Consider the following 23,436-nt stretch of genomic DNA (forward strand, 5'->3'; position numbering starts at 1 on the left):
GTGTGTGCAATGAATGGGCTTTGCTTGCCCATCAATGTCCTTAAAATTTCCTTATCAGAAGAAAATTCAGCCAAATCAGAGTTACAGAAAGTTCACAACTCTGGAGCGCCTTGTTTTTCTCTGAGCACTTGCTTGGTGAAGGCTGAAGTTTTCCTGATTACCATTCTGTTCAAAAAGCCTTCAAAGACCGTTCCAGAATTAGCAGGTTTTTGGTTTGTTTGTTTGTTTGTTTGTTTTTTAAGGCTCAGGACTAATTAGCCTCATGAAAGATTGTTTTGTTGTTTGTGGTCTGTGGTTGTTGTATGGCTTATTTTGCCTTGAAAAATGCTACAATTGCTTTTTTCTTCCTCCATTGAAATTCAACAGGGGAAAAAAAATAGCCCAATTAGGAATCATCAGTGGACTGCCTCACACAACATAAAGCCCCGAATAAATAAATATTTATTGAATGAGTGAATGAGCAAATGAATATTAAACAGGCTCACATCCTGGGACAGGCGAAGGATCCAAGCTAGGAACTCAAAGATCCACCAGTACTTGTTGATCAAGGCAAACTAGGAAGCTAGCCGGTCGTCTTAATACCAGTGAAACTCAAGTTGACGTTCAGAACCCTGTGAAAGGTCATGCATTCATTCAAGAAATCTTCAAGGGCTATCCATTCTGTTGCGGGCTTTCTGCTGGACGCTGGGGTTACAGCAGGCAGTAGGGTGCACAGTCCCTGACCGTCCAGGGTTCGTATACTAAAGAGAAGAAGACACACAGAACACAAGCACAGAAACTAAGACTTTTAGGTTTAACTGAGGGCCATGACCAAGGTTAACAAGAGGTTCACCTGCTCTAGTTAGGGGGTACGGGAGGCCACTTTGAGGAGGTGTCTTTTGGTCTGAAGTATGAGAACGCACCAAGCATATGAAATGGTGGGGGTTTGTGGAATATGAAGGAAAGGTTTCTCAGAATTCATTAGCTTCCTGAGGCTGTCAGAGCAAATTACCACCAACTCAGCAGCTCAACGTGACCGAAATTTATTCTCTCACGTTTTTGTTTGTTTGTTTTTTAAGATATTATTTATTTATTTGAGTGAGAGTGAAAGCGTGAGAGAGATCACAGTGGGGGAGGAAGAAGCAGATTCCTCGCTGAGCAGGGAGCCCGATGTGGGGCTCAATCCCAGGACCCTGGGATCATGACCTGAGCCAAAGGCAGACGCTTAATGACTGAGCCACCTAGGCACCCCTATTCTTTCAAGTTTTGGAGGCCAGAAGTCTAAAATTGAGCAGAGATTAAGGTGTCCACAGACCTCCCTCCCTGTGCAGAGGCTCTCGGGGGGAGAAGTTGTCTCTGTTTCTCCAGCTCTGGAGGCCACCAGCATTCTTGCCTCGAGGCCATATCCCTCCCTCTAGTCTCCACTTCTGTCTCCACGTTGACTTCTGTGTGTTGCTCCCCTCTGAACCCTCACCAGAAGCAACTTGAATGTCCATAACTCTGCCAACTGTCTAATTAAGACAAGGCAGGTTTTCTTTCTCTCTGTGCCTGAAAGTTCTTCCAGCTTTTTACCCATTATTTAATTCTAAAGCCACTTTCTCATTCTGAGGTCTTTGTGATAGGAGGACTCCACTCCCTGGTTGTCAGCTAAAAATCTCTTGAGTTAATCAAGGTGTTTGTAGCACAATCTGGCCAGTTCGGCAGCATGTCGTGATGGAACATTCTAGAGGCCCTGTGATATATCCCTTTAGCCCCAATTTCTTATTTATATAAACCATTTTGTTTGAGACTCTTGGTTTCAGCTCAGGTCATGATTTCAGGATTGTGGGATCAAGCCCGGGATCCGGCTCTGCGCTCAGCAAGGAGTCTGTTTAAGACTCTCTCTCCCTCTGCCCCTACCCTCTGCTCACTTTCTCTCTTTCTCTAAAATAACTACATAAATCTTAAGAAAAAAATCTTTAAAAATCTTAAAGATATTTAAAAATTAAATTAAAATAAAATTATTGAATTAAAATTAATTAAATTTAATTAAATTTAAGAATTTTTTAAATCTTAAAAAAGAAAAAGGATATTTCCGACCTCACGGGGCTCCGGGATCCCTTTGAGGAGCCCCGGGGGGTCCCTGCGGCCCAGAGGCAGGCAGCAAGGAGGGCCGTGAACACTACAGACTCTGCGGACCAGCCTCACCCAGGTTCAAGTTCCAGCACGGCCATTCGCTACAGCTTCCCTGCACTCTCCCATGGACTTTCTCTCTGTGCCCATTTGGAAAATGGGAATAATACTAGCCTGTTTGTCAGCAAGCTTGCGATCATTGACTTAAGAGTAGGAAACCCGTGTCCCAACACAACGCAAGTCCCCGATAAATGTTTGTTTTTGTCTGTTGGGATCGGACACAGCTCAGCGCTGGGAGGCGTCTCCTGTGGTGGCTGAAAGCGTAGGTGATGTAGATTGATCTACAGGGTTTTTCAACCCCAATCCCATGCCCTCTGGCTTTTGTGCTGGTCATCTTGCTCGTAAAAGCCAAGAACCCGGAGAACACTGCGTGATGGGAGTCAGCTCGCCATCTGGGTTCTGGTCGAGGGGAGTCGCTGGTGCTGGAGTCAGTGTGGCTAGGAGCTTTGGACAGAACAGCAGCCCGGCTTGGCCCCTGTCTCCAGGATGTGTCGTTTTGTATGGAGCGGGGGGGATGGTGTCCTCTCATCTCCTGTACTCACATCAAATTCTAGCCAGAGCATATACCAGCTGCCTGCCCCGGACTGGTCCAGCGGCCATCGATCTTGATGAGAAGCAATTTCATAAATTCAAATGGGGCACGTTTCCTATGCCATTTATTTAGCTTAACAAGTTAATCAGAGTGCACGAGCCCAATTTGTCACTGTGCTGTTTTCTTTCGCTTGCTGCTCTAATTGTATAAATATGCCCAGAGGTTTGATGAAACTTCTAACACATCAAACAACAAATGGCCCACTTACAGAGTGCACTGTGGCTATTTCAAGGCAGGGTGTCCCCCTCCTGAAGCTGGCCGTTCCTGCCCATCACACAGCCTGGCACCGTGAGGCTCCTTTGGATTCCGCCTGGGATCCCAGAGCCCAGGGCGCGGCAGGCAGGGAGGGGCAAAGCGTGGGGATGCTACAGGAGGCGGCGCTCCTGTCCCAAATCTGATCTTCTCTCTCCCATCCTCTCTCTCTCCTTGGGATTATGCAGAAGGGCCAACGGCCTGCCTCAGGGGCTAGAAAACTCCATCCCGCCGGGGTCCAGGCATCTTCTGTCAGCTTGTCATCTGAACCACTTTCAGCGCCTGATTTATGAAGAGGCGGGTGGAGAGGCTGTTCTCCCAGTCCCTGGAAACTGATAATAAATCTGAGATGGGTACCACAGGTGGCGGAGCTCTTGGGGCTGGATGGCCAAGGAAAGGGAGCGGGCAGGGCGGGGGGGGGGGGGAGTAAAGCCCAACGAATGCGTCCGCATTTAACTCTGGAATTGTGACTTTGCAAGATTGCCTTTTAATTCCCGCCTTTTGGATTTCAGCCTTCTGTCTCCTCTGTGTTCACGTTCGCGTTTCGACCTATAAATTTAAGTTTAATAAAGGAGGTGTCTAGCAAGGAGATAAAACGTTCTGCAAGACAGAACGCTCCTATCCCCCCCCCCCATCTTTCACACATTTTTGTCTCAAGCCACAGATGTTTCCTCTGCCTTATCGGTGTGCTAAAAAGAAATCCAATATGCTGGGCTTTCAAATTTTCCGCCACAGAAACAAAGACAACGGGAGGGGGAGAGAGGCTGGGCTTTGCCCGGAGCCTGGGTAGGCTAGGAGGGAAATTCAAAGGGTGGGCGCCCTTGGAGAGTAAAGGCAGCAGATCTCGGCTACCCCAGCTTCACCCCCAGCCCCAGCTGAACCACATTTGAGTAAGATGTGCCCCACCCACCTGTCGGGCATGGCCGCCCAGGCCACCTGGATGTCACATTCCTAATGACCTTCCAGGGGCTCCAGTTACGGGCCAGCCTGGGACGGTGCACATGGCCCAGTGGAGAGGCGCCCAGACCCTCTGTCCCACCACCTCACTCCCTGGTGATTCCCATCTCCCTGGAAGCCCCCAAGGACTTACCGGGCATCACCATGGTTAGCGTCATGAAACCCTGTGTCTGTACAAGACTGGGATTTCAGGTCGCAGTTACTTGGAGCTTTGATAGGCATGTGTCTTATGATGCATACAGCATGAGATCATGGCGAAGATAAGAGGGCATTTGCTTCTCTCCACACCCCGAGATTTCAGAGACTTTAAAAATTAATACTCAGTTGGCAGGGAGCTTGGTCTCTCTTTTATTTCTTACCATCTCCAGGGTTATAACTGATTGTCCTTGGAGGTGAACACAAGATGCGCGTTTGGCCCCCATATCCCCTTTTCTGTGTCTGTTCCCCTCACTCCTCTCTCCTTTTCCAAGCTCCCCATCTTCCTCCCAACACCCAACCGGAGAGTGGTAGGAATGAGTAATGGGATTCCAAACCTGGTCCAAGGTGGATTTTAGACCTGTGTATCCTCGCCAGGAGTTCCGTGTAGCAAGTCCCCCCTCTCATCCTGTTCAATAGTCTAGAAACCATCCACAGAACCTCTTCTATATGCCAGAGCTTAGCCCAGAGCCCTGAGGAAGGAGCAGCGTGGGCCCCTGTAAAGGAGTGTCTCATTGACGACTGGGCTGAGTGTGGGGTAAGGAAGCCTTTTTTTCCCTCCTTTAGAAATACCACCACCCCAAGATACTCTCCTCTCCAGTCCTGAGGAAGAGCGTGAGCCACATCTCCCACATTCACTTGCATAGGTCACAGACCGACTAGAGCTAGAAACACCAGGAATGAGTCCTCAAAAGGTAGGTCTCCATTTTGGTAGATCCTACTCCCTTTCAATGAAACAATCCATTCATTCATTCATTCATTCAGGGAGTCAGACCCTCAGTCAACAGCCCTATGACACAGTCCAAGTCAGCCAGGTCCACCCTGGGGGCAGAGCTGGGCACATCAAACAGATCTTTTAGAAGGAGCAATATTTTTGTGAGGTCATCATTTTTATCATGCCAAACTTATTTTTTAATTCTTAAATTTTTATTATGGAGAATTTGGACAAATACAGAATATAACTCTCCACATAGCCTTCACCCAACCCCATCAATATATTTATTGTTAATTATAGAAAGAGTCGAAACGAATATATTCATTTGTAAAAATGGTTTTCAAAACCTTGATATAAAGCTTGAGATCTCCTCCCCCAATCCTATATCCCTGGCCAGAGGTGACTATTGTCATTAACTTGCTGGTTCTGTCTCCTGACCTTTTTCTATAGATACCTCTAGAAGTACGGTATTGCTTCAGCTTTCTTCTGTAAGTCTGTTTGTTTTTGTTTTGTAAGTGTTGCCTTTATATAGTTCACTTTGCAACTGTTTGGATCTTTCTGTTCCCCGTTTTTGTTTTGTTTTCACCGACAGCAAGTCTTAGAGAGTTTTCCAAGTCTGTAAACAGTTCTACCCTTTGGTCATCACTGAGAGTTCATGCTGATCAGAGGAGACTGGAACATGAATTAAATCCTGGGGAGGTGACAGCTGCCTCGGTACATCATTTAAGCTTTGCCCTGGGATGGACATTTAGGTTGTTTCCAACTGCTGCCTAAACAACGCTGCAATGGACATCTTTGTGCAAAGTATTCTGAGTTCTTGTGCAATCACTTTCCTAAGGTCGATAGAGAGCTAGAGGTAGAATTGCTAGGTCAAGGGGCATGCCTAGGCAGTTTGAATGTTAGCTAATCCTGCCAAGTTTTCTCAACGAAATTATACTGCCACTAGAACTAAAAAACAGTCTTTTCCCCACGTCACGCAAAACTGAAATGTTACACTTGAAAATTTTTTTCAGTCTGATAGGCGAACAGATATATATGATTTAAATTTTAATTTGCATTTCATTGATAACTGGTAGATCTGTGTTAACTGCTCTTTCTTTGGGTTGTTTTTAATCTCCTTACATTACTTAATGAAAATAAGGGTATTTGAGGCAAAGACTCATGGCCTGTGGTGGCCACCACCAGGATTTATTTCATGTCTCCTGTCCCCTCTGGTTACTAGAAATCCTCAGTAATGCTGAGTGGTCCCACTGGTTGAACATTGTGAGCTCTGTGGTTAGGGGTTCTAATAGAAACACCGGACATGGGTCCTGACATCCAGGATTGGAGGAGATTCCAGAAAAAACAAGAGACTTCTTTGACATCTTTAACCAGGGGAGGCATTTTGGAGGAGAAGCTAGATAGGCTGTGTCAAGGGTCAGAGATGCTGGAGGGAGAGCAAGCCGAGAGGCCCAGTCCTGACATCTCTCCACAGCTTCTAGGTCCCATCATGAATGATCAAAGTCACGGACAGCCTACCCCATTAGGACCCAGCCCAACTGGGACCTAGTCATCCCCGGAGAACTGGCATCAGCCCCAGGAGAGGGCACAGCTGCAGAAGAAGCTAATGTTACAGGTAATTTTGGCAATTAAGGCTCATGTTCAATTAAATGGATTTATATCATGTTACTTGGGAGGCCTAGCAATTCTAGGGTAGGTCCCAAGTGGAATTAAGCACAGAGAACTCCAAGTTCTTAGCCTAACCGCTCCCCAGTCTTCCTGTCCAAGAATACCTCTCCAGCTCCCTGTCCAAAAGCTTACAGCAGGAGAGGCTCCTGCCAGAGGCACTCCCTGTCCTACTTCCCCGGATTTTCACACAGACCCTGGCAACACATTTACCGTGTGACAACACTTTGCATCTTTACAACCACCCTGTGGGGACCCTCCCCATTTTTCAGATGGGGAAACTGAGTCTGGGAGAACCGAAGTTTCTTCTTTAAGGACAGTCGTAAGATGACTCAAACTCAGAGATTATGACCGGAATCTAGAGGTGTCTCTTCCTAAGACCAGGATTTAAAGTTTTTGTCTTGTTTTATTTTGGTTTTTGCTTTATCTGTAGGTCAGCTGTCCCGTGACTGACTTCATATTTTTCTCGAAGTCAACTCCCCTGTGAAAACTTATCTACCTTCCACTAGGAGGAATACTCAGGAAATAATGGTTTTGGTGGATGAACTCCATGTCCTTGCTTAAATGCCCATGAAACTATGGAATAAACAGAAAAAGCTCATTTTATATGATACCCAAAGTCTCCTGGGGATGGCCAAGACTCCACATTCATGCCTCACCTTGGAAACACTGCTTCAGAGCATACTGCTTCTTTGGGGGATTGTAACCCCTCCACCCAGAGGCCAGCCCTCTGGTTGGGGACAGGGGTACAAGGGTGTATAAACTCTGGTGTCGGGCAGACCAAATCCTATCCCCACTACTTATTATCTTTCTGAACTTACCTAAACCTCTTAGTCTCTCTGAGTCTCAGTTTCTGTGTCTGTAAAATGGAGCTAATTGTAGTACCCTCCTTTGGGGCTGCTGGGATCCTTCAGTTAAACAATGCAGGGGATGCCTGTGACTCTTGGCGGCTCTCATTATGTTCTGAAGGAAAGGAAGGAAGGCATTAGCCTGGTTCCTTCCTGCAAGACAACAGGATAGGGGTGCCTGGGTGGCTCAGTCAGTTAAGTGTCTGCCTTCGGCTCAGGTCATGATCCCAGGGTCCTGGGACCGAGCCCCATATCGGAATCCTAGCTCAGTGGGAAGCCTGCTTCTCCCTCTCCTGCTCCCCTCTGCTTGTGCTCTCTTTGTTAAATAAATAAATAAAATATTAAAAAAGAGAGAGATCGAACGGGTAGTGTTCAAGTGCATGATGGTCTGCAAGGGCCAATGTCTGCACCTCTGGGCAGAAGGCAGAGTCTTCCAAGCTTCTGCTTGGAGCTCAGGCCTCCATTTGTCTATACTTTGAGCCTAATCCAGACAGGAAAAGTAAGGACCCAAGAGCAGCAGGTGGCCCCCTGCCCCCCTCTGGACAGGACAGGCAAGGCTGGGACACGGGAGTCGGAGCAGCAGACACTTGGGGGTCTCTGCCCTCTGCACTGACCTTACTAAACAATTCATGGCACATCTCTCTGCTTTGACGGTGGGTTCCACCTGGGGTTCCCAGGAAGCTGGAACCCCCACTTATGCTGAGGACTGGGAGTGTGGACAGAGCCACTGCGCGACATTGTCTGTGGGCTTTGGGCATTTTTAGTCTTATGGGCCCCTTCATTTGGAAAAAAAAAAAAAAAGTTACAATTAAACAGTTTACAACCATGTTGGTATAAAAACAAATCGAATCTGGGCTGGTTTTGTTATATATTTATTGCTATCACATTTGTCTTCTTCTTCTTCTGATTTTAAAAGAAATTCACATGAAGACCTTCTCGTGCATCCCCAGAAGTATTGTGGGCCTAGCCACTGTGCTACCTGGAGGACAGGATGTCTCCAGGTGTCAGGGGTCCCCGGATGTAGAGGTATCCCCTAGCGCTGAGCCCGAAAGGTAAATGCCCATGGAGGAGTAGCTCTCAGATTGACACTCAGGACTGCAGGTTAAGCCTGAGCTTTCCAAACAGTCTGCAAGGGGCTGTCCTCACGTACACCGTGCAACCAGAGTGTGACCGGACAGTGTGACCGGAGGCGAGAACAAACGGCGCAGGCTAGGTTCTGGGGTTCGGACACCAGATTCCAGCTCCTCCCCAAATGTCAAAAGTGGAAAGAGAAACCCAACCAAGGAGAGGAACTTGATGGGTGCTCCAGGCCTAGGAAAAAATGTCCGCCGCCCGCAAGGTCAGTGTGACCCCCAACAGACTCCCACCCGACATGTTCCCGTTGCCCACCCCCCACACCGTATCCCAGATATGAATTCATGACAGCAGGACCAGCCGTCAGCCTGGCCAGCTGTGTAGAATACTTTCCTGATTGTTGGAGGCACGGCTCTTGGTTGAGAATGGCAAAGCAACCCAAGTGGCTTCCCCAAAGTGGGGGCAGGAGGTTGTCACAAGGCTTTGGGATATCTCAGGGAAGCTAAGGGCAGGAGAGCACTGCTCCTTTTGGGGATACTGAAACCAGAAGCTAGAGAACCATCCAGGGGAGGACTCTCCCCTTTTGCCTCTGTGTCTGCACACTACATGCTTTTTCCTCTGTCACCAGGTCCACTGGCAAAATACGGCAGTCCCATGCCCCCCGGGACTGTGAGTTCCCATTCAGGACGCCCTCAGACATGGCAGTACTGTCCATTCGTCTTGCGTTCCTGATCCCCAGGGAAGAGGAGCTGATTGGCTCAGCTTGGGTCAGGGGTCCTTCCAGAAAGGTACTCCTGGATGCTTGTGTCCTGGGGAATCAAAAGCAATTTCTGTAGAGAGTTGGGAGGACCTGGGAGGCCAGCTGGGAAGCCCCCTTAGCTCGGGCCATCCAGCTAAACCACACAGACCACCAGAAGCAGAAGGAACAAAAGTCGAGTTGGGTAGCCAAAATGTATCCGGTCTGCTGGATGAGGCCGCCATAGGAGGGTGGCCGGCCGAGCCCATCCGGGCCCAGCTGTCCTCACTGACACTGCTTACAAGCCTTCAACCAGAGTGTGATATTTACCCAACAGCCCCCACTGGGGTCTTGGTCACAAACACACCACCCAGACCAGGCCGCACACAGCACTAGGGCCAACGGGGGACTCCCATGTGTGTGGCCGCAACCCTCTTTCCGAGCGTAGGATGGTTGCCTGACCGTCACCCCTTCACCATGGGCTCCCCGACGTGAGGCTCAGCGAGAGGAAAGCAGATCGGAGCCGGGTGGGCCTCGGAGGCCGGCGGGAGATGGCGAACCCCCCCCCCCTCCCGTCCAACAGTTCATCTCTGGGCAGTGGCTGAGCCTTCAAGCCAAGAAGGTTAGAGCCAACATACCAGCATCCCAGACGCCGGGCAGATGACACGGCTCTTTCTGCCATCTCTCCCGGGGAGCCTGCCAAGTCCCCAGGCCCAGCCAGCGCTGACATTTAAAGCAAAGTTTGTGTCAACCATATTCAACAATATCCCGAGCTGTGGGTTATTAAGTGCAGGGCGAACTGACCACAGCAATTAAACTGAGATTAGGGAGTGATAAAGCCAGGCTCCCGGGCCGCCGTGGGAAAAGCCACGTTGGAAACTCAGTGGCGGGGCCTTCAAAGAAAATTCGCCCAATTCCCCCCTCCACCCCCCATTAGGTCCAGCTCCTCACCTTGACTTGACTTTTCTACCTGTGGCCATCTGACGTGCTCCGGAAGACAGCACTCACGCCCGGCATCCAGGGGTGACAGGGGCCAGGTAGGGCCGGGGGAACCTGTCCTCACAGCGGAGTCTGCGCCTCGTGTCTGGAGGCCCTCTGCCTCCTCCCGGCGCCTCCTCAGTCTGGATGATGCACGACGTGGGGTCCCCCTGGAACTCCAGAGGCAGGGAGAAGGGACCGGCCAGGAAAGTCCCAGGGAAGGCCACCCTTTTATGCCATGAACGGGGCAGAATGTAAAGGGGAGGGGAAGACATCCTGGCACTGGACACACTGCACATCTTGAAGCAAACACGAGCTGCCCTTTGAGTCCCCAGTGTCTGCCTTCTCTGGCCAACTGGGTCGTGGTCTCACTAACAGCCCATTGGCCTGTTCTCCAGGCCCCTGGCTTGCCCCGGGCCTTTAGATGCTACCCGATGTGTGGGTCGGGGAAGGAGGGTCCAGAGGAAGCTCTTCTTCTGGGTCCGGGGCTGAGCCCTGACCCCTTAGAGAGCTGCCTCTTCCTCTCAGGGAGTCCCCCTGGGCAGACAGAGAGACAGGTGTGGTTCCAGAGTTTTGTCGCAGGAGCCTCGGTGGGGCAAGGCTCTGTGGTTGAGAGCAAAGGATCCCGAGTCAGCCAGATGGCCCCTCAAGTTCTGGTGCTGCCTCTGGGCTCACGACATGACCTTGAGCAAGTAAGCTGCCGCCTGTTCTCTAATGTAAAAAAGGCCCAATTAGGGGATCTCCGGGTAAATACGTGTATACATATATGTGGACGTATGTATAACCTATTCTGGGTTGGGGTTCCCAACATATTCTGGGTTGGGGAAGAATTAAACACTTGGAATGCCTTCTATCTGCATCAGTGGTGGTCATTGTTTATTAGATTTTTCTAGGAGAAATCGTCGCTGAGAAATAAGTCAAGCAGAGAAAGACAACTATCATATGATCTCCCTGATATGAGGAAGTGGTGATGCAACATGGAGGCTTAAGTGGGTAGGAGAAGAATAAATGAAACAAGATGGGATTGGGAGGGAGACAAACCATAAGTGACTCTTAATCTCACAAAACAAACGGAGGGTTGCTGGGGGGAGGGGGTTTGGGAGAAGAGGGTGGGATTATGGACATTGGGGAGGGTATGTGCTTTGGTGAGTGCTGTGAAGTGTGTAATCCTGGTGATTCACAGACCTGTACCCCTGGGGATAAAAATATATGTTTATAAAAAATAAAAATTTATAAAATTAAAAAAAAAAAAAAAAGTAAAATGTGCTAGGAAAGGGAAGAAAAATGTAATCATATCAAATGTTTAATGAAAAGTAAAAGTGGCAGAAAATTGTAGAAGGTAAAAATAAGGAGGGAAAAGACAATAAAGAGAAAATAAACTTACATGGTAGATATTAATTAAACTATATCAATAAAAAAAAAAAAAAAGAAAAAAAAAAAAAAAAAGAAATCGTCGCTGAGTTCTGGCATTACCCCTGATGATCACCGTGAGTTTATACCCTGGGCCATCCTAGCAAATCTTGCCAAGGGGGTACCTTCCAAGGCCAGTGACCTGCTTTGCCAACATATCCATGCTTTGCACTTCCTGTTCTGCTCCCCAGGAGGGTTTGAGGGGGCTGCCGAGTCAGCAGGGGGTCTGTGGATCTCAGACTCTTGAAGAACTCAGCTCTAAGAACATAGCTGAGAGGACGCCCTGGTGGAGGCGTCGAGGGCAGGGAAAGCGAAAAGCCAGAGTACTTCGCCCCGTGCTGTGCCATCTCTCTCTCTGCCTTAGGTGGTTCTCAGAAGGTGCACGTCCATGAGGCACAGGTTCCTTTCAGACAGGAAGCTACAGGCTGTAGCCTCCGCGGGGTGACTCTGGTCTCTGTGTTTGGGAAACAGAGCCTCTGCCCTTTATCGCTGTGGCGTGGAGAGACTGGGCCAATGGCTGCTTCCAGCTGCTCGGAGTCTCCAGGTTCGCACCCCCGACCCCCTGCTCAGAACCTTGACTCTTCCTCCAGCTGTAATGAGTCCCTGCTTTCACTCCCCTTTGTTGAAAACACTTGAGTTTTAGGCAGAATTTAAAAAACAAAACAGAGGGGGGCGCCTGGGTGGCTCAGTGGGTTAAACCCTCTGCCTTTGGCTTGGGTCATGATCCCAGGGTCCTGGGAGGGTCCTGGGATGCTTGGGTCATGATCCCAGGGTCCTGGGAGGGTCCTGGGATCGAGTCCCACAGTCCCACGTTGGGCTCTCTGCTCAGCAGGGAGCCTGCTTCCCCCTCTCTCTCTCTGCCTGCCTCTCTGCCTACTTGTGATCTCTAGCTGTCAAATAAATAAAATCCTAAAAAAAAAAAAGAAAAGAAAAGAAACAAAACAGAGGCGCCTAGGAGAAGGGAGGGAAAAATAAAATATTAAGAAACCAGAGAGGGAGGCAAATCATAAAACTCTTGTAACCATAGAAAACAAAATGAGGGTTGCTGGGATTGGGGGGGGTGGGGTCACTGGGTGAAGGAGAGCATGGGATGTGATGAGCATTGGGTGTTACCTACAACCAAGGAATCACCGAACTCTACCTAGGAAACTAATAATATGCTGTATGTTAATTAGTTGAATTTAAATAATAAAAAAAGGAAACAGTTGAGTCTGGCCAGATCCTAATGCGTCCACACCCCTCTCCTACCTGTCTTTGTTGCACTCAGAGAGGGCAAGGTCCTGGAGAATTTCTCAGGATTTGACTTTTAATGGATAATGTGCTGAAGCCTACACTCCCATGGTAAGCTGGGATGCAGGGTGGGGGTTGGGAGTGGGGGGAGGGGGTTTGCTTAACCCCTGCATTCCCACAGCCCAGAAAAGGGTAGCATAGCAGACATACCCATGAGTGGATGAACTAGTGATGGGAAGGAAGGGGCCGCTGGCGGGCAGCCCCTGTTTGGGGGAGAAGGCTCCATGATCATGGTTGAGTTCACTGAGGAAACAGTTACAGTTCTGCCCCAGCTGGTTGTTTATTACTAGAAATAATGATGATGGTGTTCAGAGAGTTAAAGAAGCGGATTCCATCCCAGCTTCCAGAAAGACCAAAATTGGACCAAGTCAGATATAGCCTGGTTATTAATGGAGAGCACTCTGTAACCTCAGTCCTAACTGAGCATGCGGCCCGACCCGCGTTTTCTTCCTTGCTTTGCTCCTTAAGTCGGGGGCGGGCAGTCAGGGGGGCTGGAGACCATCTTGTTTTATTTAACGTATCCTTATAAATTGCCCAAAGTCCTTTCCGGTTGGAGACAGATCTGAACAAATGAATACAGTAATAATGTAACCCAGAAATAGTGTGGGTTGGGGAAATGGTTGAACCCGGTGCCCTGGGCCCCGTTGCAAATGAGCCCCTGAGGTTAAGATGCCACTGGCCAAGCGTTTTGAGCATTTTTGGGTTCTGAGTGGTCAGGAAGGATGAGGAATCTCTGCCCAAAACTGAGTAGGTTCAAGACTGTAAAAGCTTTGGGCCAACCATAAAGACATATATATTTGGTGTTCCTGGGAAGCAGGGAAAGGGGGTCCTCAGGCCGTGATCTGGCTTCTCAGCAGCCCTGCCCCCCCACAACCACACTAAAGCTGATTTAGAAGGACTCCAGGCTCAATTGATCTGCCCTGGAACTACCCAATTACCCAACTTCCACTGCTCTCACACTGGAAATCTAACACCTGCAAGTCAACTAATTGACTTGTAGTGTGACCGGTCCCATGCGGGCTCAATGGGTTTGCATGTGAATATGAATGTTGCCTTCAAATCCAAGCCCTTTGGGAAGGATGCTAGATACTGTCTGTGAAGCTATAATCTGGGAGATCTCTAGAAGGGGGGAGGTCTTCCCACTGATAATCTATTGACTTACCCTCCAAATCACCCTTCCTGGTTATAGTTCAGCCCCAGCAGGACCTTTTGAACAAGCTACATCCTCTTCCTGAGCCCTGGTTTTCCGTCTGTTACTTGAGTGGATTGAACAAAGTGTCCTCGTAGAGCCTTTTAATTCAAAAGTTGATTCTTTGAATCCACATTTCTTAGCTAGACATTTAAATCTTCCCATGATGTGACTCTAAACTCCACTTTGTTATCCATGACTTCCCGTACAGAAACCAGACCAACCGTATTAACCATGTTATTAATAATCATATAAAATCACCGGGGTTTTGGTGTTTCTTGAGTACTTACCGTGGGCCAGGCATTACTTCAAGCACTTTTTCTATTTGATCCTCAGACAACTCTAAGATATTCCCATTTTACAGATGAGAAACAAGGGCTTAGGGTCATGTGTCTGCCCAGCAAGTAAAAGCTGGGGCTAGGGGTCAAGCCAGGCAGCCTTCACCCTAAGACATGACTTATTTCCTAGACAAGATGCAGGCACCCCTCTCTCTGCACAGATGTGAAAATGAGGCTCAGAGAGGTTAAGTTACTTGGTCAAGGTCATGCAAGCAGTAAGTGACCTCTGAAGCATTTCCCTTGGGCTCCACCCTATTCCCACCGGATCCCAAGACCTTCGGGCTACCCTCTGGTTTCTCAGCAGCCCCTCTTCCATCACCCTGGAACTGCCCTACGAGCCCCTTGGTCCCTCCCTCCCTTTTTTCCTCTCTGCCTCCACTTCTGCACCCCCCGCACTACCCCCCTCCCCACTTCTAACTGCCCGTACTGCCTCCCCATCCCTTGGCTGGAAAAGCAGCAGAAAACCTGGATCAGAGGGGGCAGAGGGTCTGGGAGACTCAGCAAAGGCCAATCTTTTCCATGAAAATAAAAATCCAGAAAGCCAAAGTCTTTTAATCTGACCCAGAAAATAAACTTCCTTTCTTCTGGGCTGGGGTGGTAGATGCCAAGAACCACCTCAGGCCTTTAAAAAACAAAACCAAAGCAAACACTCCTAAGCCTTAAACCCCTCTATGATTCCGTTTATAATAAAAACATTGACTTCCCCTCTCCCCTGGTGGGGCGAATTGCTGCAGTTAAAGAATCTGTTTTCCTAGTCAGCTAATTACCCCCTTAAAGGATGGCTGATGATCTAACTTCCCGCCCTCAGCTTGGCCTCAGAGCTCCCCAGCTTGGCTCCAGAGGGCTCCATGGATGAGAACCAGGCCCGAGGGGAGTGGGAAAGGACAGGACAGAAGCCCTCAGGACCCCCACCCCCCAGAGCATGGAACGAGTGCCCTGGAAGCAGAAAGTCAGGTTTCCCAACCTGCCTCTGCCACCTCCTGTCTGCACAAGCCATGCTACTGCCTTCCTGAGGCTCAGTCTTCTCATCTGTAGAATGGGCACGGCAAAGGTGCCGTGAGAAGTAGAAAAGCCAGGGTCTGGTGCTAGCTTTCTTCTCTTTCTCCATTCCTACTTTTCCTTTCCTTCCTGGGCTACCCAACACGGAGGAGCCTAGCTAAGCAGTTGCTTCTCAGCATGCTTTTGCTCAATCATAACAACCATAATAACTATAATAAACATTTAATGAATACCACCAGCCAGAAAGTGTATTAAGTGGTTTAGAGCTGTTAACTTTTTTCATTCCAGGGATGATCTTATGAGACACATACAACTATTGCGCCCATTTTACAGAAGAAACAATTGAGGCTCAGAAAGGCTAACTTACCCACCTAGTAAGTGCTGCTATAAATTAAAAGTCAGCCCTTTGATTCAAACGCCCATCAGTCCCATACCGGGGCCTCCATAGAAGTCAGAAGACTTGAACTCCTCTTCCCTCCCTGGGAGACAGATGAGAGGAGCAAGGCCCTGGGCTGACTATGGATAATCAGACCAGAGGCAGAGGCTCTGTTCTCTTCCTATGTACAGGTTGGGGTGGAGAGAGATGGCGCCGGGGCCCAGCTCAGATATCATTTGACCCTAGCCTACAGGGGAGGTCCTCGCTTCTCCATGATGCCTGTTCAGAAGAGGAAAGGGGGAACGGTGGAAAATACCCAACCAGTATTCCTTAGGATGGGAGCTAGGAAGGAAACGTGGCAAGAGGCAGTGCCACAGAAGAATATGGTGGTCAGGGAGCCTCCCTCGGGGAAGGTCTCTCTGAGGAGGTAACACTGCAGGTGACTCCTCTAGGCAGAATGAGAATTAACTGGGGGAAATGAGGGGCCTGGGATTCCAGAAGAGGGAATGGCACAGGCAAAGCCACCAGCTCCCAAGAACTCCATGTTTGTGCCTCCACTGGGCTTCCCCAACCCCATCAACCTCTCCGTACAGATTTCCAGTCTCAAACATATTCTTCTTCTTTTTTGTTTTTCCTTGACCGTCTCCCTTCTAGAGCCCTTTGAATGTAAGCCAGGCCCGGCACTCTCCAGACCTGGGCAAAGCTCTGTTCTTGTGGCTTCTCATTTGCCTCTCCCTCTGGTTTCCTGGATTCCTTATCTTCTTCTCATGGGGTTTACACCCTTGTCATAGACTGAATTTGGTGTCCCCACCAAACTCATAACTGGAAGCCCTAAAACCCAATGTGACTAGATGGGGGAGAGGGTCCGTGAGAAACTGACAGAGGATAAATGAGGTCATAAAGGTGAAATGCTAATCTGATAGGGCAGGTGCCCTCATAAGAAGAGAAAGAGACAGCAAACCTCTCCCTCTTTCTCTCTCCACCCCCCCCCCCACCACCCCCGGCCCCTGCCTTTTCTCTGTGTGGTGCGAGGACACAGTGAGACAGTGGCCATCTGCACATCAGGAAGAGGAATCTTACCTGAATCCCTGGATCTGGGACTTCCAGCTTCCGGAACTGTGAGGGGGGAAAAATGTCTATGGTCTTAAGCCACCCGGTCTATGGTATTTTGTATAGCAACCCAAAAACCCTCCTTTTGATAAATTAAATCTTTCAGTAGCTGTAAAAGCTGGGAGTTTCAAGGTGGGGGTGTTGTTTCGTTTTGTTTTGTTTTTGCTTTTCATCTCTGAAAACGTTTTGGACAAAGAATTTGCTGGATATAGAATTTTAGGAAGAGATGACTCCTTTCCCGGGATTCGAGGGTAATCCTTCATTGTCTTCTAACTTCACTGCTGCTGTGGAAAAGTCTTGGGATCTTCTTACCCCCAGTTCATGAAGTGTGATTTTTTTTTCCCCTCCCTGAAACCTTTTAAGATCCCCTCTTTATCTTTGTTCTTCTGAATGGCCCCCATAACAGAACTTAGCGTCAATCATTTCTCATTCATGGCCCTGGAAAGCCAATGGGTCGCTGAATCGGAACACTTCTAGGCAGTTTTCTTGCATTTGTTTTTCCTTTGAAAATCTCTTTGTCTCTACTCACTGTGTAAATCCTTCCTGGGCTTCCTGACCATAGAATAGAGATACATGAATTTGGCCTTTTTTAAATAAATCTTTTCTCCTAATAGCTATCTTTTCGGGTTTTGTTTTGTTTTGTTTTCCCTAATTTGATCTTCTGAAAGATTTTCTCAAGATTATCTTCCATCTCTTCTATTACACGTTTGTATTTTTGCCATGATAATTTTCAGTTTCCAAGAACTTCTTGTTCTACATCTGTTGATTTTCGTAGATATAATATATTCTCTTATCACTCTGGAGAGGTTGGAGTTGTTTGTTTTTTAATACTCTTCTTGTTCCTGCATTGTCTTTCTTTTTTCTTTTTTTGAGCGGGACCTGGGTTTTTTCACACTGAGGACTCTTCCCAAAGGTCTAAAAACCCTTAGTTGTCTGCTTATATTTAATAGGAAGGCTCTAGAAAGCAAGTGGGAATCTGTGAGTGTTTTGATGACTGGTCAAAGGCCATATTTTGCTTTTGGAAACCCCCAAATATCAATATTTATAGTGCTTTTTCCTTGGGGGCCATTCACAGTCTCCAGAAGAGGATCAATTATTCCCCTGTGGGATGGCAGTAAGGGAAAGGGAGGGAGAGTCAGAAGGCAAGAAACTGGAATTCAAGGAGCAGAAGACAGGATACACCACTCAACATTCCAAATGGGGTGTGTTACTGGGATTCTCGGCAAAGAACTGGAATTCAAGGAGCAGAAGACAGGATACACCACTCAACATTCCAAATGGGGTGTGTTACTGGGATTCTCGGCAAAGAGACTGGGAACAAGAAGGGGGAAATGGCTTAGGTGAGGAGATCTATGTTATTGGCATCTTGGTTAAAACTCAATCTTGTCTGAAAACTCTGACACTTTAACTTGAGCATCCTGTGTGATGACTTCTATCTCAGATGGCATCTACAAGACTGTTTGATTTCTGTCCTATTTTCCCCTTGAAACCTATTAATAAGTAATATATACTCTAATATATTAACATGATAATTAATGTAATTAATATTATAAATAATACTATATAATTAATATAATACATTATACATGATATACAATAAATAAATATAATACATAATAAATAAATATAACTCAGTGTCAGTTTTTCCTTTATATGTCCCTCTTTATAAAGGGACAGGTTTGGTATTTAAACTTCATAGTTTATTGCTTTCTGTTTTAGTGTTAAAGCCTTTCTATCACACAAATCGGAGGCATTTGTTTTAGATTATCTAGACCAGGAATCAGCAAACTCTTTCTGTAAAGAGCCAGCTAGCAAATATTCTAGGTTTTCTGGGCTGGGTTTTGTTATTCCTACTCAACCCTGATATTGTATCACAAAAGTGACCACAGACAATACATAAATGAATAGACCTGGCTATGTTCCCATTAAGCTTCCTTCTAAAAACAGACGGTAATCCTGACTTGGCTTGCAAGCCATGGTTAGCTGACCTCCCTCCACACCTGCAGACTACAGACTAACAAAATCAAGAGAACAAAATTACCAGGATTCTTACCATTAAAAGATAACTGATGTGAGAATTTTGATGTGTATCTTTCCAATTATATATAGATATATATTTCATTTTCAAAACAGGACTAACCTGTTTTGTTCTAACCTGTTTTTCTCATATAATATTTCAAGAATATTTATGCCACAGAAGAGTCTTCAATAACATTACTTTTAATAGCTGGGAAGTGGATGCCTGGGTGGCTCAGTCGGTTAAGCGTCTGCCTTTGGCCCAGGTTATGATCTCAGGGTCCTGGGATGGAGCCCTGCACCAGACTCCTTGCTCAGTGGGAAGCCTGCTTCTCCCTCTCACTCTCTCTGCTTGTTCTCCCTCTCTCTCTGACAAATAAATAAAATCTTAAAGGAAAAAAAAAAAAATAGCTGAGAAGTAGTCCATTACAGAGACCTATCAGGATTTATGTAACTATTTCCCCATTGCAAGATTTTGTTTTCTTTTGCATCTTTCCTACAAAGTGTCAGGGCTACTATTTAGGAGCTGGGCGTTAGTCCAGGGACACAAACGCTGTGTAGGAGCCATCGGATCTGATGAGTTTGTGTCCTTGCCATGCCAGTCATTAAATATTTTCTTAATATCTAGCCTATAGACCCTATAGACAATATGGGAGTAAAGAACATCAGAACGAAGTTTTTTTTAAAGATTTTTTTTTAAAGATTTTATTTATTTATTTGACAGAGAGAGAGATCATAAGTAGGCAGAGAGGCAGGCAGAGAGAGAGAGAGAGGAGGAAGCAGGCTCCCTGCTGAGCAGAGAGCCTGATGCGGGACTCGATCCCAGGACCCTGAGATCATGACCTGAGCCGAAGGCAGCGGCTTAACCCACTGAGCCACCCAGGCGCCCTTTTTTAAAGATTTTATTTATTCATTTGAGAGTGTGTGTGTTTGAGAGAGAGAATGAGCAGGGAGAGTGGCAGAAAAAGAAACAGACTCCCATTGAGCAGGGAGCCCAATGCAGGGGGCTCCATCCCAGGACCCTGAGATCATGACCTGAGCCAAAGGCAGACGCTTGACTGGCTGAGCCACCCAGGTACCTCCAGAACTGTGTCTTAGCACAATTTAATAATTACATTAGGATAAATTCCTAGAGAAGGGCTAGCTGCTTACTGAGTACTCACATTTTTGACATTTTTTACCAACATCGTGAAATCAACTGCCAGAAAGGCTATGCCAATTTTTAATTCTACCAGCAGAATAGTAGAGTATCTTTTTTTTTTCTACAAAGGATCTTTTTAGTAAGTAAATTTCACGTGTTATCATAAAGTCTTAAACTCATATGTAATGTCCAGGACGAAAATAATCCATTCTCCCTCTTGAAAACACTGCCTAAACTCTCTTAACACAATCCAGGCATATAACTTTTAACTTCGTCTTTCCCCGACAGATGCTCCCCGGACACCCATTGCAAGAGGTATGCTTAGAAAAGGGGATCCTGTGCTCACAGAAATTCAGGAGATGCTAAGGACTGTCATTCTGTTCTTTGAGAGTCACAGAGCTCACTAGCCCATTCAAAGCACTGAGCAGAACTGTATTCCCTTTAGAACCATCCTCAACCTAGAGTTTCCCAAACAAAATGCTCTCCTCAAGTAATAGTGATACGGACTCAGATGACTAGTTCTTCAGAACAAGTTTAGGGAATCCGGTCTCGTGTGTGGGCAAAAAACAGAATCTTATCATTGTATAATATTATGATGTTCCCACCCAAAAATCCTGCCGCTACAGAGGGTGGTCAACACCACACAGCACAGTAAGGAATGAAGATTATTGGAAAGTTCTAGAAAAATGTTTATGTGAGCACGACATAAAATAATAATAATAATAATAATAATAATAATAATAATAATAAAAGACTACTAATATTGGAAAGAGGGATGATGAGAGGGACATAAATGACCTGGGAGGGTGCTTGCTATTTCCTTAAATATGAAGTAGGCAGCCCATAGAGCATGAGGGACATGATTGTACCTTCACAAGGGATAACAAAGTTGAGGAACTCATTACCCCATCAAGTTCAAAGAACATTTAGGCAAATGAGTGGATGTCAGATTCATGATGGATTATTTGAGGAAAGCTAAGGATTCAGGGAAAGACAGTATCTCTGACCTTTTGGAAGCTGACATCTTAGAAGGAAATTAACTGTGCTCTTTCTTGGAGTCTGCCAGTCATCACTGAGTCCTTTTCTCAAAGGTCCCTAAAGAGAGAGTTCCTTGCATCCCTGAATACCGCATCAACACTATTGCATCATTAATTGTCAGGACCCATCAATACGTTCCATCTCCTTTCCGGCCAGGAGCTGAAAAAGAGCATTTTGGAAATCTTTACTTCTTTTATTCATCAATATAAAGGGAGGAAAGAAGAGTTAAAATGCAGGGAGGGCCCTGCAAACTCACTCTTCCTATTGATTGTCAGTACTCTTTCCAGGGTAAATTTGGATTTGGGAATTTCTAGCAAACTGGGTTTAGCACGCACACATAAAAAAGGAATAGCTCCCTCTCCATGATTCCTGAGTCCTGTAAGTTCTAGAAAGATATGTTCATTCAAGCTTATATGTCTTCTCTCCAGGGGCCTCTTTCATAACAGGACAACTCTCAAGATCACTAGCACCCAAAGCCCGAAGTTTCCAGGCACTGCGGCCACACAATAGATAATTCAGAAGACTCCCCTGTAGGTCAGCATTTCAAGGTCCTCTAGTGAAGTTGTTAACTTTCTCAACCTTGGCAAAGAAGACAGAACATCAAGGACGGGCCATCATTCTATTAGGCCGAAGACATCATCTTACATCCTATCTAATCCATTTCGTTTTGTATATGCAGTACCTATGCAAATGAACCCCTGATAAGAAGGAATTTGCCCAAAGCTATGATTATTGAGAAGTATGGCTTGGGTTTTATATAACCCTGGTCTCCTTCTTTTGCAGAGAGCTCTATCCATTTCCTTCGGTTCTTCTTTACACAGAACACTTTTTTGCCAACCCTATAGGGAGCAGTTGATGGGTCAGAAGGGCCTAGAAAGATTCCTTTATGAAGATAAAACTCCTGAATTTCTAGACCTTAGAAACAATAGAAATCCCATTTTGGGTTTTGAAGCCTTTGTCTTGGGTATGTTAAGAGTTAAACCTTTGGCTGGATGTGAAGTGTTCCAGAACACTCTTCCCAACTGGCTAGCCAGACCCTTCCAAATGCCCTCCTTAATTATGCAGAAAGCATCTTCCTTCCTAGGTTGCCAAATTATATTGCAGGAATTAGAGCAAAGCTGGGACTTGTTTTCCTCTCTCCTCTTGACTGTACATCCTTAGTTTGGTTTTAAATTTCTCCATTCTCCATGGCTATTGGCAACACAGGATTAGTAATGCTAAAAAATTTATCTTTACAACCTATTGTCTTAGGTAAGATTGTATCAACAGCTCCAGATGGACCAATCTCTAAGAATAATTTCACTTCCCCTTATCATTGACAGGAATCACATTTACATATTCTACTGGTGGGCGAGATAATGCAGAGATGATTAATGTCCCCCGATGTACAGATACCTGTAGACTGTTTGATCAATGTCTCCCCAAGAAAGTGTCTTTCATTCTGGATGCTCAAAGTCCAAAAACGTGCTGTGATTAATGTAACTAAATGTTTGGGGTCGGCAGAAGCTGCAGGCTCTGTTCCCTGCGTCCCCATCACACTAAAGAGAGGTCACAGGAGACTGGATTAGTCATGTGGAGAAAAAGTCTGTGGGGCGCATGTGTGCGTGGGATTTCAAATATCCCCTGAAAGAAAGAAGCAGCATCTTCCCTAGAATCACTCCTCCAGGGACTCCGAGGTCTGGTTCTGTGTGTTGTATTAAAGTTAGGATACGTTCTGATTTATTTCACACATTTGTTAACCAGAAATATCTGGCTTCTCCAAGTGATCCCTTAGAGAGGCATTAGAACCAGCTAGAATCATGGAACAAAAGGCATGGAGAGGAGGTAGATATTGTGCATTGTTTTCTTAATCCTTTAGATTTACTTAATCATTTCCTCAGAGATGCCTTTAAAGATTCGTCCAAGTCCATGTGCCAGTGCCCGGAGTCAGGGTGGCAGAGAGTTGAAGCAGGGAGTCTGGGGGCAGCCTCAATTGCATTAGATCCCAGCTCTTCCTAAAGGTGGGGCACTTTGGGGCATGCTCCAAAATGCTCTCTTGCCTCAGTTTACTCATCTGTAACCTGGGGATAATAACTGTTAAGTGCCCTTAAGATCATTGGCAAGCTTCAATTAGAAAACATTTTGAAGTGCTTGGTTCAATGCTTGGCACTTAGCAAGAATTCAGTAACATCTAGCTATCGTTGTTGTCATTATTAATTCTAAAAAAAGCTGTTGAAATGTCTCATACTCATGTACGTCTCATGCACACTTCTTGCAAACAATGAGGCTTTCTTCAGGTACTGCCTGGCTAGGCTCCCCTTCCAAGGAGATCTATTTTCCATTGGAAAATATTTTTAAGAAAATTATATTCAATTCAAGGACATTTA

General features: G+C 46.5%; 1 long non-coding RNA gene across 1 annotated transcript in view; it reads right to left on the reverse strand.

The window, feature by feature from the left end:
• Positions 1-505: 505 nt before the first annotated feature.
• The window catches only part of LOC309853728, a 54,718-nt gene continuing 31,787 nt past the window's right edge, over positions 506-23,436 (reverse strand). Inside the window, exon 3 of the long non-coding RNA XR_014305904.1 lies at positions 506-740. This is a non-coding gene — a long non-coding RNA (uncharacterized lncRNA). The remainder of the gene's footprint in view (positions 741-23,436) is intronic.

This window comes from Mustela nivalis (genome assembly GCF_964662115.1).
Source record: "Mustela nivalis genome assembly, chromosome: 18".
Taxonomy (NCBI): Eukaryota; Metazoa; Chordata; class Mammalia; order Carnivora; family Mustelidae; genus Mustela; species Mustela nivalis.